General features: G+C 41.6%; 2 long non-coding RNA genes across 2 annotated transcripts in view; both read right to left on the bottom strand.

Moving 5' to 3' along the window:
- Positions 1-15716, bottom strand: part of LOC309380740 — a 134022-nt gene that overhangs the window by 22732 nt on the left and 95574 nt on the right. The gene's annotated exons all lie outside the window — the stretch shown is intronic.
- On the bottom strand, positions 2029-15357 carry LOC309380687. The gene is made up of 4 exons (XR_014173031.1): positions 15236-15357; positions 12027-12065; positions 4060-4707; positions 2029-3260 (listed from the first exon to the last, which is right to left on the bottom strand). It is a non-coding gene; the product is annotated as an uncharacterized lncRNA (long non-coding RNA).

Raw genomic sequence — 15716 nt, 5'->3', positions numbered from 1 at the left:
TTACAAATGAAAAATCTGAGGTTGGAAGAGATTGGCTTGGCTATGACTAATATGCAATGAATTCTAACCATGGTGACATTTGAACTTAAGGGATCTGACTTATGGTCCTAGTTTTCATAAGCAGTAGATGAGTGATTAAACCGTTTCTGGAAGAAACCATCTCAGGCTGCAGCTGACAGCTCACATGACAGAAAGCTCCCTCATGAAAAAATATTTTTACACGTAAAAAACTAACTTGTCAAGCAGAAGGATAACCTTTGTCCTGGAACTTAGTTTTCTATATACATAATTTCATGTGTGTATGGAGCAACATTACATCATAAAATTTCCCCAGGTTTATCACTTCATTTGCTGTTTGTGATAATGAGGATGTAGCTCATGCTTTTTAACACCCGATTGCATCATCTATATAGGTTTATCAGGGGAAAGTAAGCCGAGTATAAGGCCCATGATGGAAGCCTTGAGTCTTTGTGGCAGACTTGATGCAGTAGACCAAACTGAGGGCATCTGTTTACTTTGGATATGGAGATATTGTTTTCATGGCATGCAAGAAGGTAATCTTGTTTAAAGGGCACTTTGCCAGTTTGCCCATTTGAATTGAGAATACATCTTCTAATTTCTCATATGGGGGGAGGGGCGGAATGCTGTTACCACCAATTCACACTGGGCTTTACACCAACCACATCACAATACAGAGGAATTACAACTCCTAGTAATACATTCAATATACGTGGAATCTTGTTTCCCGGGGGCGAAAACCTAAGGATTTGTTTTGAAGAAAGCACATTTCCAGTTGATACTTAACAGCTAACAGATTGGCAGTGTTAATTCGCAGTCTGTACAGTGGTACCTCGGGTTACCGACGCTTCGGGTTACCGACGCTTTGGGTTACAAACTCCGCTAACCAGGAAGTGGTTGCTCCAGGTTAAGAATGGAAATTGTGTGCCAGTGGCGCAGCAGCAGCAGGAGGCCCCGTTAGCGAAAGCGCTCCTGAGGTTAAGAACCGTTTCAGGTTAAGAACGGACCTCTGGAACAAATTAAGTTCTTAACCTGTATATGACAAGTCTAAGCATCAGAGAGGACTCGGTGTTTTCAACTCTCTCATATTCTGGTCACATTTCCAAGTCTCCCCTCCTCTTTGGAATGGCTCCGATCAAGCTCCATGTGTTCCCCCCTTTATCTTCTAGATCCAAATTTGCTGGGATAGTCTTACCAAATCCAGGCCTTCAGAGGTCATCTCTAGCTGTAAGTGTTGTGCAAAAAAGGAAAATGGATTTGAACGTTTTGCTTATAGAAGGTGGGACGAGTCATGTCAGTGAAAGCTTTGCACTACATGCCTTTCCCCCAAAATGGCTTCTTATGGGGTCAGGAGAATCCCCAGAACAGTGTACAGGGGGAGGAGCTCTGGGATAATTCCATTTGGCAAGCCAAAATGCTTACCCTGATGGATTGAGTTCAGAACAGGCATATTTGGATTCTGAGGACCAATACATTTTGCTGCCTGAGGCAAAGGACAAGATGGCACCTCCCTGCACCACCAACAACCCCAATTCAAAGTACAGTGGTACTTCCAGTTGTGCACAGGATCCGTCCTGGAGTTCTGCTCATGAGCACGGCACGGTAAAGCGCTTCTGCACATGCATGTGGTGCGTAGAGGGCTTCTGCGCATGCATGCAGGGCGAAACCTGGAAAAATACTTTCAGGTTTGCCACGTGCATAACCTGAAGGATATGCAACCGGACGTGTGCATATCCAGAGGTACCACTGTACAATACAAAAGCTGACTGGAGAAGGAGTTGAATCTTATGTCAACATTGGCAATAGGTCAGCATCCTTCAGATCACCTGTGTCACACATCACCCTGATCTTCAGCAAAGGGCAAGGGCTAGGAAGCTCAGAAATAAAAGCTGGAGGGGCAGCTGCCATTTTCCCCCTCCCCCCAGCATCTGCCACCTGAGGCAATTGCCTCACCCTGTCTAATGGTAGGGCAAGCCCTGCTGAGGACACACAGCCTCGGTTACAGGAGTGTCAAGGAAGCCCTGGACAGCTGTTTACATTTAGCATTATAATGGCTGTTACTGTACAGTGGTACCTCGGGTTAAGTACTTAATTCATTCCGGTGGTCCGTACTTAACCTGAAACTGTTCTTACCCTGAAGCACCACTTTAGCTAATGGGGCCTCCTGCTGCTGCTGTGCTGCCAGAGCACAATTTCTGTTCTCATCCTGAAGCAAAGTTCTTAAATCAAGGTACTATTTCTGGGTTAGCGGAGTCTGTAACCTGAAGTGTATGTAACCTGAAGCATACGTAACCCAAGGTACCACTGTATTTGGAACAGCTCTTCTCCAATGAATGTTGAGAGGGTTAAAAGTATGAAAGAACCAAATATGGTTTAACAGATTCGCAAAAAGCAGGGAATATATACTTTTTTCTGCTGAAAGAAAGTGTTTTATTAAGTGGCCAGTGAAGTTATTCGGAAATATGGGGCGAAATCTAACCTACATTGTTAAACAATACCATGAACCACCTGAACTGCAGGAAAGAACTGAATCTTGTCTGAGTTTTCACCTAAGGTCACAAAGCTGGTTGTGGGTGTTTTATGACAAATTTGACTATTCTGAGAGAATTGTCGCCAGCATCTGTGCCTCCATATGAAGTGTGCTGGAGGTCCCTGTACAATTTAAAATTAAATGAGATTCAATTGCTTCTCGTTGCCAAGCTATCATGTTTCACAATTTACTTTGTAATGAAAACAAGAAATAGTATCACAGGTTATTAAGTGGGAAAAACCTCTTTCAAAACCCCTAAGTTTATTCAAATAGTGTTTGAAATCCATATCCTTTGAGGGGAAAGATTTTCAGATCAATCAATGGCACCTCAAATTCACAGAAGAGGAAACATGTTCAATTTATTAAATCAAAAGGTCAGTTCCTGTACTGAAGTTCTGCACTGCATAAACCCAAAATAACACTTTGATCATCATGACTTCACAGAAGAAACCTCAGCCAGCAAAGGAGCTTTTCCAGCACTGAAAGTACCTTTGGCTATGCCCAAGATCTGAAGGGAACAGGAAGTACAAGTCTTGCGCTTCCTTTCTCTGTGAAACATAAACCCATCCAGAAGAGAAATTTTATATCTTCTGCACTTGGGAGGTTAAAACTGAATTCAATGAGTTAAATTCATGGTCAGCCTTCAGAGCACTGTTGTCAAGACCCTGATCCTAAGCACACCAGCAACAGTGTGCCAAAATTCAAAACATTACTGCAAGGCGTGTTCTCCTTCATGGAAAGCACGTGTTGCGGTGGGGTCTGCTGAGCCACCCCTCTGTTACCAGGCAGGGTCTCTAAAGATGGCCTGGGGCAGTGATTGGTTCACTGGGTTGCTGGGGTAAAAGTTATGTTGCAATTTTGGTGGGAGAGGTAAAATGTTTAAATACTCTGCACGCAGCCTGGAGCTTTCTCTTTGCTGTGTGCAACGGATCACCTGCCCACCCGCCCTTGAGTAAGGGGTTGTTACATTGACCTTGCTATGCCTGTCATGGGGTCATCTGCCGTTGGGGCAGGGGCCTGGTAGGAATTTTGTCCATCTGGCTGATTGGCTGGGCCTACTGCGTAGCAAATCGTCACAACTTGTAAGGTTGCGGTTAGGCATTGGTTATAAATTGGTGGAGGAGGGGTTAGGATAGGCTGGGCCTGCCCCTCCATGGTTGCTGCGGAAAGGGAATTCCGTTAAAGGAATCCTGGGGCTTGCCATCTTTTCGTCCAATCCCTGGAATGGGACTAGGGCCGGCAAGCCTTTGGGGAGCATGCGGATGATAATTGAGGGTCTGTGACTCAGCTCCATTTCTCCCCGACTTGCTTTCCCCCGCACTGTCTTTCAGTGGTGCCCGGAAGTCAGTTCTGTCCCCAGGCGGGGGGACAGATAGTCTTAACCAATGCCTAAACAACCACTCATGGTTTTGTATTTAAATAAAGTTGTGGCCAAAATTATGCCAAAAACCTTAAACAAAAATTTAAGTGTTCATTGTGAGTTATTTGGGGAGTGGCTTGGGGACCTCGACACGCAAAATGAACACTGAGCACAAATTGTGCCAGTTTTTGTAGTAGTTTGTATGATGACAAGTGGTAATTTTTATGATGTTGTTAGGGAACACATTGACACCAACGTTTTTCCCCACAGTTAATTTGCTTTTCAGCGGCATAAGCTCAGATCCAATTGGCCATTTTCATTTATCTTTCTCCTCTATCTTTTTTTTAAAAAAAATATCCATTCTAAAGGAGTAAAAGAAAGCAGGAATTCATTTTCCTTGCTTTCAGAGATGTTGGCTGTATTGTGACGCATCAACACTATTTTTCTTCATCATCACACTTTCCATGTGCCAGACCCATGCAACTGATTTAAATTCCATTTTTTTTGCCAGACAATGCAAAAAAAAAAAAAGTCTTGAAAACCATTTGGCATCTTGCAAAACATTTTGTTTAAAAAGCCGTCTAGCTTGCTAGACTTTCTTTTTATCTATGACAGAACTGTTAGCAATTCCATAGGCAGGTGGAAATCGCAAAGCCTTTGTGGAACCTCTATTATACAACTCCCTCCACTAGCTGAAAAGTTTGTCCTTGATCCTCTAACAGTCTTTTTTTTTTGTCATCTGTGCAAACCTAATAGTTGGAGGGCGGCTCCTTCCATTTCCTTCCACAGGGAGTGCCTCCTATTTGCCAAGATAATCGTGCATTAGAAATAATACTGCAGTTGTTGACATTCAGCAGTAGAAAAATTAAATATTTTTATACTTATCTTCTAACGAGCCACATGTAAAAATCTGGGGCACCCACACACGCACATTTCTATTCTTATAACAGCTGTATAAAGTAGGTTGTTAATCTTTATTACTGATATGCCAAACAATAGCAAACATTATCTGGGCAACTTGCTTATAAGTATTAAAACCTTAAGATACAAAGAGAGGAATTCAACATAGTGCTTAGGAGATATTCTCTGCTCTGGGCTGTTATCCTTAACATTGTTGTTATTTGAAAAACAAATTATTGATTTGGGGGTGGGGGAATATAAAGATTAATGCCAAACACCTTTTCATCAAGGCTAAAAAGCTAATCTAAATGAAAACACAGAGCAGAAATACAGAAGAGAAAGGCCTCTCTGAACCTCTTGCTTCCCAGACTGACATTATAGGAACTGTGCACAGGTTCAAATTAACCAATAATGTTCAGTTAAGAGGTGAAAGACTGAAAATCACACAGCAATTTTGTTATTTGTTGGAAAGGAAAACAATCAGTGATAATTTGAGTCCACCCATGTCATTTCTTCTTCTTCTGCAATCACTGTATATTCATTGTTGCGATCAATTTGCATTTAAAAAGTTGTCCGTCGCATTCAGAGAACTTTCTGGAGCAGCCCAACGAGCTTCATTTTGGAAAAGGAAATGGTGTAAGGCTTGGTGTTGTTCAGAATCTCATGGGCATCTACAGGGATCTCTGGATTCTGGCCAGAAATTAGTAAAATGGCTGTAGATGCCAAAACACAGTGTATAATGCAGCCCTGTGACTGTATGCTCAAAAGTAAGTCCCATTAAGTTAAACAGAGGTTACTCACAGATACTTGGGCATAACATTGTCGCTTTAATCTCCTAATATTTTTAGTATACAGGTCAGAACTTACTTACAGGCAGGAATGGAGAGCCTGGTGACCTCCAGATGTTATTAGAATACAACTCCCACAATTCCTCATCATTGGCCATGATGGAAGCTGCAATTTCAACATCTGGAATGCCATTGGTTCCCTATTCCTGCTATAATGGGGAAAAGCAGTATATTGCTCTTTAAGAAAATAATTTAAATTTAAATATGGCTGATAAGCATGATCAAATAGCAACTGATGTTAATCAAAGCTTTTTAAACTAGGAGCCATATAATTCATGGGGTAATAAATCAGATTGTTACTCTGCTGCTACTCAAAATTCCTGTCCGCTGAGGGAAATTGCATGAGAAATTCATGATCCAGCTCCAAAGATTTAAAAAAAAAAAAAAATCAAGCATAAATCCTAATGCAGCAAGGTAAGGAATGGAGTCACACAAACAGTAGAATACGTAAACCTCTGGCAATTTTTAAAAGGCATACATATTTCAGAATCGATCATATCTGTCTTAGATGTGATTTCATCTTTACTCCCTGCTTGATTTCTGAACAGAGAGACAAAATTGGGCAGCATATGGCGAAAAACGCATCAAGCTAGAAAATGTGAACACCGTATAATTGCTTTTACTCACTGAAGTGGAAAATGACATTAATGTACATGTGTAAACACACCATGTGTCATGGATTGGCCTTTGTAATCTTTCTGCCTTGCACTCATTTTATCTTCTGGGAGATTTTATATGTAAATGTATTAATTGATGCCTTTAATCCTTTTTTAACATTTTGCTAAAAAATAATAAAAACAACCCTGTCATAATTCGTTTTTTTTAAAAACCCAGATAATGCAGAGGTTTACAATGTCATCTCTTTATCGCATGGATTTGTGCCAACTTGAATTATCACAATATCATAGCTGTCAACGTTTCCCCGTTTTAAAGGGAAATTCCCTTATTCTGAATAGGATTCCTCGCACGAAAAGGAAAAAGTTGACAGCTATTTCAAAAGTGTCTGGAATCTGGGGTGATTGGGAGTGAAATTCCAGAGTCCACCATGTTTGAGGGAGGCCTTCTGGAGCAATGGAGAAGCACCTTTATGAAGCTGACCGAAGCCTTATTGATTAACAGCAACAATCAGATCTTTCCAGGGCTAAATGGACAGTTCAACCCTAGAAGATGCCTGCTTCAAAGTAATCCCACTGGGTTTAATGCATTTTAATTCTTTTGATACCGGTGTATATGATTGAAGCCTTACTGAACGCCATAAAAGTTTATGGCACTTCAAAGGGCAAGAAACACAAAAACGCACTGGTTTCCTACCTCGAGATTTTACAGTCTAAATTTCAGCAGTGGGGGACAACAGAGAAAGGAAGGGAATTAAATGGGGGGGTGAGCATTTATGGGGGGGTGAGCATTCGAGCAAATGCATTTCACATACCCAGGCTTCATCTGGTGGCGAAGACTGAGAGATTAAGCCTAAGGCTGCACAGTAAAGGTGAGTTTTAAGGAGATGAGATGTGCAGGATTGGTATCATTGAATTGTAATGTTGGAAGGGACCCCAAGAGTCATCTAGTCCAACCCCTTGCAATGCAGGAATCTCAGCTAAAGCATCCATGACAGATGGCCAGCCAACCTCTGCTTAAAAACCTCCATGGAAGGAGAGCCCACAACCTCCCGAGGGAGACCGTTCCACTGTCAAACAGCTCTTACTGTCAGAAAGTTCTTCCTGATGTTTAGTCGGAATCTCCTTTCTTGTAACTTGAGTCCAACCCTCCAGAACAGAAGCTTGTTCCCGCTTCCATGTGACAGCACTTGAGATGTTTGAAGCTGGCTATCATATCTCCTCTCAGTGTCCTCTTTTCCAGGCTAAACGTACCCAGCTCCTTCAACTGTTCCTCATAAGGCTTGGTTTCCAGACCCTTGATCATCTTGGTTGCCCTCCTTTGCATGCGTTCCAGCTTTTCAACATCCTTCTTAAATTGCAACACCCAGAACTGGACACAGTATTCCAGGTGTGGTCCGACCAAGGCAAAATAGAGTGGTACTATTTCTTCCTGTGATCTGGACCCTATACTTCTGTGGATTCAGCCTGGAATAGCGTTAGCTTTCTTTGCTGCTGCATCAATACTACTACTACTAATAATAATTTATTATTTATACCCCTCCCATCTGGCTGGGTTTCCCCAGACACTCTGGGCGGCTTCCAACAATAGATTATAAATACATTAAAACATGAGTCATTAAAACCTTCCCTGAACAGGGCTGCCTTCAGATGACTTCTAAACGTCAGATAGTTGTTTATTTCTTTGACATCTGATGGGAGGGCGTTCCACAGGGCAGGCGCCACTACTGAGAAGACCTTCTGCCTGGTTCCCTGTAACTTCACTTCTCGCAGCGAGGGAACAGCCAGAAGGTCCTCGGAGCTGGACCTCAGCTGAACGATGGAGGTGGAGACGCTCCTTCAACAGATAGTATCCTTAAACAGCTGTTGACCACACATTATTTCAGGCCTTGCTTTCCTGAGTCTCCTTTCCTAGTGCTCTGAGGGATGCCAGGCAACCACTATTACAATTACCCAGAATGCCCTGCAGTGATGCTTCCTTGCTGCGGGACACTATCACTGCCATCCTCATTCCAGCTTGATAGCAGGGGTGGAAGGATCTGTCCATTCTCTGTTTCTCATTTTTCCAGTCTTCAATTCTCTTCATTTCTGTGCTGGTTCACAGTATCTTTTTCAAAAAATCCACCAGCATTTTTGTGCAAATTTCTCTTAACATACACATTGTGCTTGATAAGACACATTTTTCCAAGTTTTCCCTAATATAAAACAGCATATATATTATCTTAATTAATGTATATGTTTTTTGTGCACCCTTTTCTCTAATGTGCACATTTTTGTTTACACATCTGGAGAACTGCATCAAAAAAACAAAAGGAGAAGGGTGAATTTCAGAGGTTTGCTGTGTTTTAGTTTGTGTTTTGTTTCAGAAAGGGTGAATTAGGTAGGTTTGGATAAAAATCCAATCCAAACCAAATCTCATTCCATCCCTATTCTTTGGTGGATATTTCAACATGATTGGTTTATGTTGACATATTGCTAATTGCTGCCTTAAGAGCTCATATTATGAGACAATGGATATAATAAATAAATATTATTTCTCATATGTGTGTGTATCAGTTTTTAAATGGATGTCCTCATATTGCTTTCATCTTACATTTGCTGATCCTTACAGTGTTTCAAAAAGCGTTGGGATCCACGTATATTGCACTTCATTAATCTATTCCCTGTATCTACCTAGCGAAACCTCTCTTTTTGAGTTTTCGATTTGTAATGATACCCTTCTTTGCTCGAATGCCTTTTGCTTTTCTTTGTTTTACAACAGAATCCTTAAAAGCAGAAACACAGTTTGGAAGTGGATTAAAACGGCCCCCTCGCAGATGTTTCCATTTGCTACCACTTAAAATAATCGAATGAATTCATCCGAAACTTCCAGGCTCCACACGCCCCTTCAAGCTTGAAATCTATATCTCATCATGCTTCCATAAATTGTGTCTCGTTCAGAGCTATGTCTGAGGTGGCGATACTAAGCATACTCACTAAGTCAATGAAAAACATTTCAAAAAGCAGGAGGAAAATAGCACGTTTCATTCAGGACTGTCCAGCGTTCTTCGCAACTGTTGTTGATTTTTTTTGGCCAGGGTGTGTGTGTGTGTGTGTGCATGCACACTATACTAATAATACTGTACACATGTGTGACCCATATAAAATCACTTAAAACTTGGGGGGGGGGGGTGGGAAGAGATGATTGATTAGTTGAGAGAAGAATTGTTCAACACAAAATGTCAGTTGAGACAAGGAATTCTCAGCTGTGTGAGCTGGCATGTGTTTTAAATACTTGCAAGAGATTAGCTCTATAAATTAATACCGAAAGCTAATGTTCCTATTTCTGAAGCAGCCCTCTTCACTCGAAGGGTGGGGGATAGAGTTCATTTGCCAGTTTGTTTGTACAAGAGACATTCCGGACAGCAATAACCCCAAATCTGTATTTGGAAAAGAACCAAATGATCCTATTCATGAATCAACAAAGCCCAGCAGGTGGCAATAGAGGCACTTCTGGTATCCGAAATCCTGAAACTCTTCAACAGACTATTGAAGAATGTGCATGTTATTCCATTCCTGGTCATTTATGGCTCCAACTGATGTGAAAAACCTGGTACCTTTAGGTGATTTGTGTTATTTCATTGTGCAGGATGCCAGGTGTGGTCTCCCAGAATTCCTTCCATCAGTTGATATATATTAGTTGAACAAATTGGAATGCTAATGGACACAGTGGTGAAGATGAAGTGATTGAGCCCTGCGGAAAACCTGGTTCCCCTCAAATGAGCAATGAAATATTTATTAATGGACATCTCATCTGCTTATAAATATAGCTTGAAGGTCAGAAGATTAAAAAAAAAATAGATGGGTGAAATTCTGGAAAGCCAAGAATCTTGGTAGTTCTCCAAAAAAATATGTGGAAATGTATTTCCATAATGGTCTGTTGGAGTCAGAATTTTCCCCATTATACTGAAATATACTATTATTTCCCATTGTAGCTCACCAGGTGTCCCCAACAGCAAATGGAGAAGTGGTCCAATAGGGCAGGAGAGCCTCTGCTGGTGAGAGACGTTGAGTCTAAAGGTGAGCTCAGACATGCAAGCTTAGGTAAGGACCATAACTTTTCATGCAGAATATCCCAGTTTCCATCTCTGGAACTCAAGTAGTCAAGTTATGACCGTTTCCTGTAGATCCACCACCACAGTAGACAGTATGGTCTAACCATTGTAAGCCACCTTGTCTTTGTCCATGGAGTTTTCTTGGCAGGGATACTGGAGTGGCTTGCCGGTTCCTCCTCCAGGTGGATCACGTTTGGTCAAAACTCTCCACTATGACCTATTCATCTTGGGTGCCCTGCTCGGCATAGTTCATAGCTTCTCTGAGTTCTTCAAGCCCCTTCGCCATGGCAAGGCAGTGATCCATGATGATGTATGGAAGTGAGAGCTGGACCATAAAGAAGGCTGATTGCCGGAGAATGGATGCTTTTGAATTATGGTGCTGGAGGAGACTCTTGAGAGTCCCATGGACTGCAAGAAGATCAAACCTCTCCACACTGAAGGAAATCAACCCTGAGTGCTCACTGGAAGGACAGATTCTGAAGCTGAGGCTCCAGTACTTTGGCCACCTCATGAGAAGAGAAGACTCCCTGGAGAAGACCCTGATGTTTGGAAAGATGGAGGGCACAAGGAGAAGGGGGCGACAGAGGACGAGATGGTTGGATAGTGTTTTCGAGGTTACCAGCATGAGTTTGACCAAACTGCGGGAGGCAGTGGAGGACAGAGGTGCCTGGCGTTCTCTGGTCCATGGGGTCACGAAGAGTCGGACACGACTAAACAACTAAACAACAAGAAGCCACCTTGAACAATATTAAAGGTAAAGGGATCCCTGACCATTGGGTCCAGTCGCGGATGACTCTGGGGTTGCAGCGCTCATCTCGCTTTACTGGCTGATGGAGCCGGCGTACAGCTTCCAGGTCATGTGGCCAGCATGACTAAGCCGCTTCTGGCAAATCAGAGCAGCACACCGAAATGCCATTTACCTTCCCGCTGGAGCGGTACCTATTTATCTATTCATTTTATAACACAAATAAGAAAGCACAAACAATACAAACAAATTATTGTCATATCCTTATTTTCTTAAACATTGCTAAGTGGGCTTCCCCAAGTCCCACCTATCTGATTTACATTTTACTTCATCATTAGCAGTTTACATATATCATAATTTCTAACCATCTTTTTTTTTTTTAATCACACTTAAAATAACTTCACATTTTATCACTTACAAATAATACTATTTTAAAATACCCTATCTTCTACTTCTAACCCTACAGCCTATATCCACTTCCAAAGCTATTCTAAGGTTTAAATAGTAACATATTTTTTCAAATAAACTTCTTCCAGTCTTCTTCCACCATCTCTTCTCTCTGGTCTCGGAGTCTCCCGGTCAGTTTGGCAAGTTCCATAGAGTCCATCATCTTCATCTGCCATTCTTCGATAGTTGGTAAATCTTGTTTCTTCCAATTCTTCACTAACAATATTCTCACAGCTATTGTGGCATACAGAAAAAAAGTAACATCCTTTTAGGGGATTTCACCGTGCCTCAATTTCAGGTACAAAAAAGTTGGATGCTGTGTGAACAGGGTCCAAAGTGCCTATACCCTCCGTCATTCTAACAGGATTTAAGAATTAATTTATATTGTAAACTGCCCTATGATCCTCAAATAAATCGCAGGAGAAATTTAATAATAACAATTAGGGCTTTTTTTAAAAGCCAGAACTTACCGGAACTCAGTTCCGACAACTCTCAGGTGGGCACCATTGCTATTATAAGAAAGTCAGTCAGTTTATTAATGCTTGTAACATAGGCCATTCACATATGCCACTGTAAGAGAACTAGAGAAGAATTCATGGTGGGTTGTGGTACCTCTTTTTCTAGAAAAATAGTACTGATAGTAACGAATAATGGTAATAAGTACTGTGCTACTAAACTGATTCATAGCAGTTGACAAAGTCACTGTCTATGATAGTAAGATTCCACCCCCACCCCCTTTTACCACCATCATTTTGAAAATCAACAGAACAACCCTTATACAAGGGCTCCAGGATTCATGTAAAAATAGGCTTTCCTTTTAAACAACTTACCTCAGGCATTGCCATCTCAAAAAGGCTTTTTACAACCATAATAAATCACCTGCTTTTTTCTTTTTCTTTTTTTTAAAGAGAAAGAGAGGCCTGTGAATCATGTCCTTTCCGTGATCTGTGGACACTTAAAAATACAAGCAAGGAGAATCCAGATATTACGTATGAATAAAACATTCACCCAGCTATTGCTTTCTCTACAGGAAGCCCAGGAGTGGCATCTCCTATATAAGAGAGATGTGTCAGGGAAGGCAATTTGTAGCAGCCAGCCAATGTTGTATAGCTCTGTTAATACATATGCTTTAAAAAAAAAAAAACCTAAAGGGAAAAAATTAGCGCATTGGATATAAATGTGCTTTAGAAGCTACTGGGCATTAACGTAACCCGAGAGTCTCTTAGGGTGAAATTAAGAAGCAAGTGTGCTATAAGGCTGTAGAAACCTTCGAGACATTGTTAGAAAAAGAAATCTGACAGACAGTCATAATAAAAACACTTGCACTTTAAAGTGCTTCTAGCCCCATGAAGTCCTTTACAGCCACCCATTCATTAAGACGTCCAGTCCCTAGGATCCAAAGCCCATTAATTCTATTTTTTTTTTAAATGTTTGGCGCAGTTTTCTTTTTAGCTGGAAACATTCATCATCAAACCAAGGGCTAGCGGTATGTTTAAGTACCCAAACTTTAGGTGGAGTACTAAGCTCTACAAACATTTGGAAGATTTCATTATAAATTTTCGGAATATCACTGTAGAAATTAGTGATCTTTAAGTTGGATAATACTTGTTTTCTCAAGTTGGCTGTAAGTTTTTGCCCCACTGCTACACTCATTTCCTGGGACCATTTTAATTGGGTCATTTGTTTGTATTGAGAAGGTTCTATGGTATTGTACTTAGTGATTTTGGTTTCGTCCTTTAAGTTAATAGACAACGATAATGGCTGATGGTCGCTTTCAGTGCGCGTTCCAATTTTGAAGTCCATGATCAAGTTTATAATATTATAAGGGACAAGAATATAGTCGATGACGCTGCATCCTCGGGGGGAGAAGTATGTAAACTCCCCGCTTCTATCGCCTTTTGTTGAACCATTTACAATCTGCAAATTAAAGTTGTTACATAATTCAAGTAGGCGTAAGCCTTCGTTGTTAACAACCCTGTCTCTGGAGAATCGTCCTATTTTCAGGGCATGTGCGATATCATTATCAGTATTCCAATTTAGTTTGCTACATAGTTGTTCATTGTTGGTTCCTACTCTGGCATTAAAATCACCTGCTATTATCAGTGAGGCATTTGGGTATTTATCGGTCAAGTTTTCTATATAAGAGGTTAGTTGTGACCAGTTTTCACTGCTGCTGTTATTTTTGGTTGGGGGGATATAGACATTTACAAGTAGCAAAGAATCTTTGTTTTGGGTTAAAAGTAGAGCTTGTGCAAGTGGTAAGCATTCTTCTAGTTGCTTGATTTCAAACCCTAAGTTGTCTTTGATCATACAACAGAACCCTGCTTTCGGCCGGCCCTTCGTGTTTGTTTTCGATGCGGGTTTCGTATAGGAGGTGAATCCGTTGATTTTGATATCTCTAGTTGACCATGTTTCTTGTAGAAGTATTAATTCAAAATCTTTAAAGAAGTTCATTAGGTCTGGGTCTCCGCCTTTGTTTCCCCATCCTGCGATATTCCAGGACAGCAAGCGTAGGGTCCGTTTTTGAGTTGGTGGCTGGTTGACAGCATTTAGTCATTCTAGTTCTGTTATTAAGTCTAGCGAGGGATTTTGTCTTGTGCAGATACAGCCATTTGTCGCTGCTTTCGGTGGGGAACATGGTGGTGGATCTCTTAGATTTTTTTTTAAAGTGCGGGAAATTAAAGTTTCCTCCCTTTCTTGATTTTCTTCCTTAACTGTTCCTTGTTCCTGAGAAATTTCTGTGGCTGGTGGGCTGTTATGGACAGTTGGACTGTTTTCAGTCTCTACTTCCATTTCTTTGGCCTCATTTGGTGTTGAGCTCAGTGTGTCAGGTCTGTTGGAGGTCATCTTTTGTTCGGCAATGTTAAGGTCCTTTGTAGTACTTAAAGTAGGGGTACCTATTTCGTTTGGAGCTAATATTTGATATCTCAGCCAGGAATTTGTGGTTTCATTACTGGAGTTTTTCCTTGCCATTTCATATTCTAAAGGCGGCTGGATTTGAAGCTCTGCATCTATACATTTGAAAGTTCCATTAGTAGCTCTCTTTTTGACTATGCATTTTGGGGAAAAAGCTGGTAAGTGTAAGGTTTGATTGTGTGTTGTTTCTACTGCATTTTGTTGACCCTGTTGGTGAATTTCGGTCAATCTGGCCTGTAGTTTCGTCAATTTACTGAGTATGTTTATTTGTTCTTTATCTGGTAGCTTGGTAAAGTTACTTTGGGGAATTGTGGCATGGAGATATCAAACGATTTTGCCTCGGTGCATAACTCTTCAGACTCACGGCCTAAAGGGTGAAAAAAGCTCTCTCTGTCACACACATACACACACACATGGGCTTCATCTTGTCATCTGAACCTCTCCCAATTCTCCGTTATAAATCATTTATTTGGACGAGAATTTGCAGTTTAAACATTATCATTAGGTTCCAGCTGAGATGCTGACATTCTAATATTTTAGTATTCACCGCTCCCTGTGAAATGCATACGGAATAAGCTGCAGATTATCAAAGATCCTTGCTGAAATCGCTGGAGATTGATCCATTTCCTTGGCATGCAATCCTATGCACTTGGGAGTAGGTCCGATTAAAGTCAGTTGGACTTAGTTCTGAGCAAACACGCAGAGGATTACTACCATTTATTTATTCTCAAAGCACTGTTGGATTTGAGGGGGTCTCCAGGACCTCTGGGACGAGGGTGGTCCAACACCACCATGGCTACCCCAGTCCTTTTCCTTTTTTTAGATTTCTTGGGTGACAGACCTGCTATCTTCCCATCCAATACTCATCTCCCTTGCGCCCAACCATCTTACCTGGCTGCCTCCACCATGCCTTTCAGCCTAGCTGCCTAGGTGACCGTCTGGCCAATGGGGTAAGGGACCCTGCCAGCACACAATACCAGCAGTTGCCTAACACCATTTCAATTGGCTGAACTTTCTCCAGTGAGGAGAATGGCAGTGAGGTCAGCCAATCCAATGCCATTCTGAGGGTTGGAACCCAGTGCAGCCTCTGGAGTGGCTAGCTTGTTGCTACTGCCCCACACGTTGCTGCATGTTTGGCAGTTACATGCCCTTTGCCCCTGGGCTTCAGAGGCCTTGGACCTAAGTCCAAACATCATGAACAAATGGAGGCACTGTGGTAACCCTATGAGGCAGCGAAGGTTGAA

The sequence above is a fragment of the Podarcis melisellensis genome (assembly GCF_964234715.1).
Source record: "Podarcis melisellensis genome assembly, chromosome: 11".
In the NCBI taxonomy this organism is placed as follows: Eukaryota; Metazoa; Chordata; class Lepidosauria; order Squamata; family Lacertidae; genus Podarcis; species Podarcis melisellensis.
The sequence above is the reverse complement of the archived record's forward strand: the minus strand, read 5'-3'. Positions and strand labels throughout refer to the sequence as shown.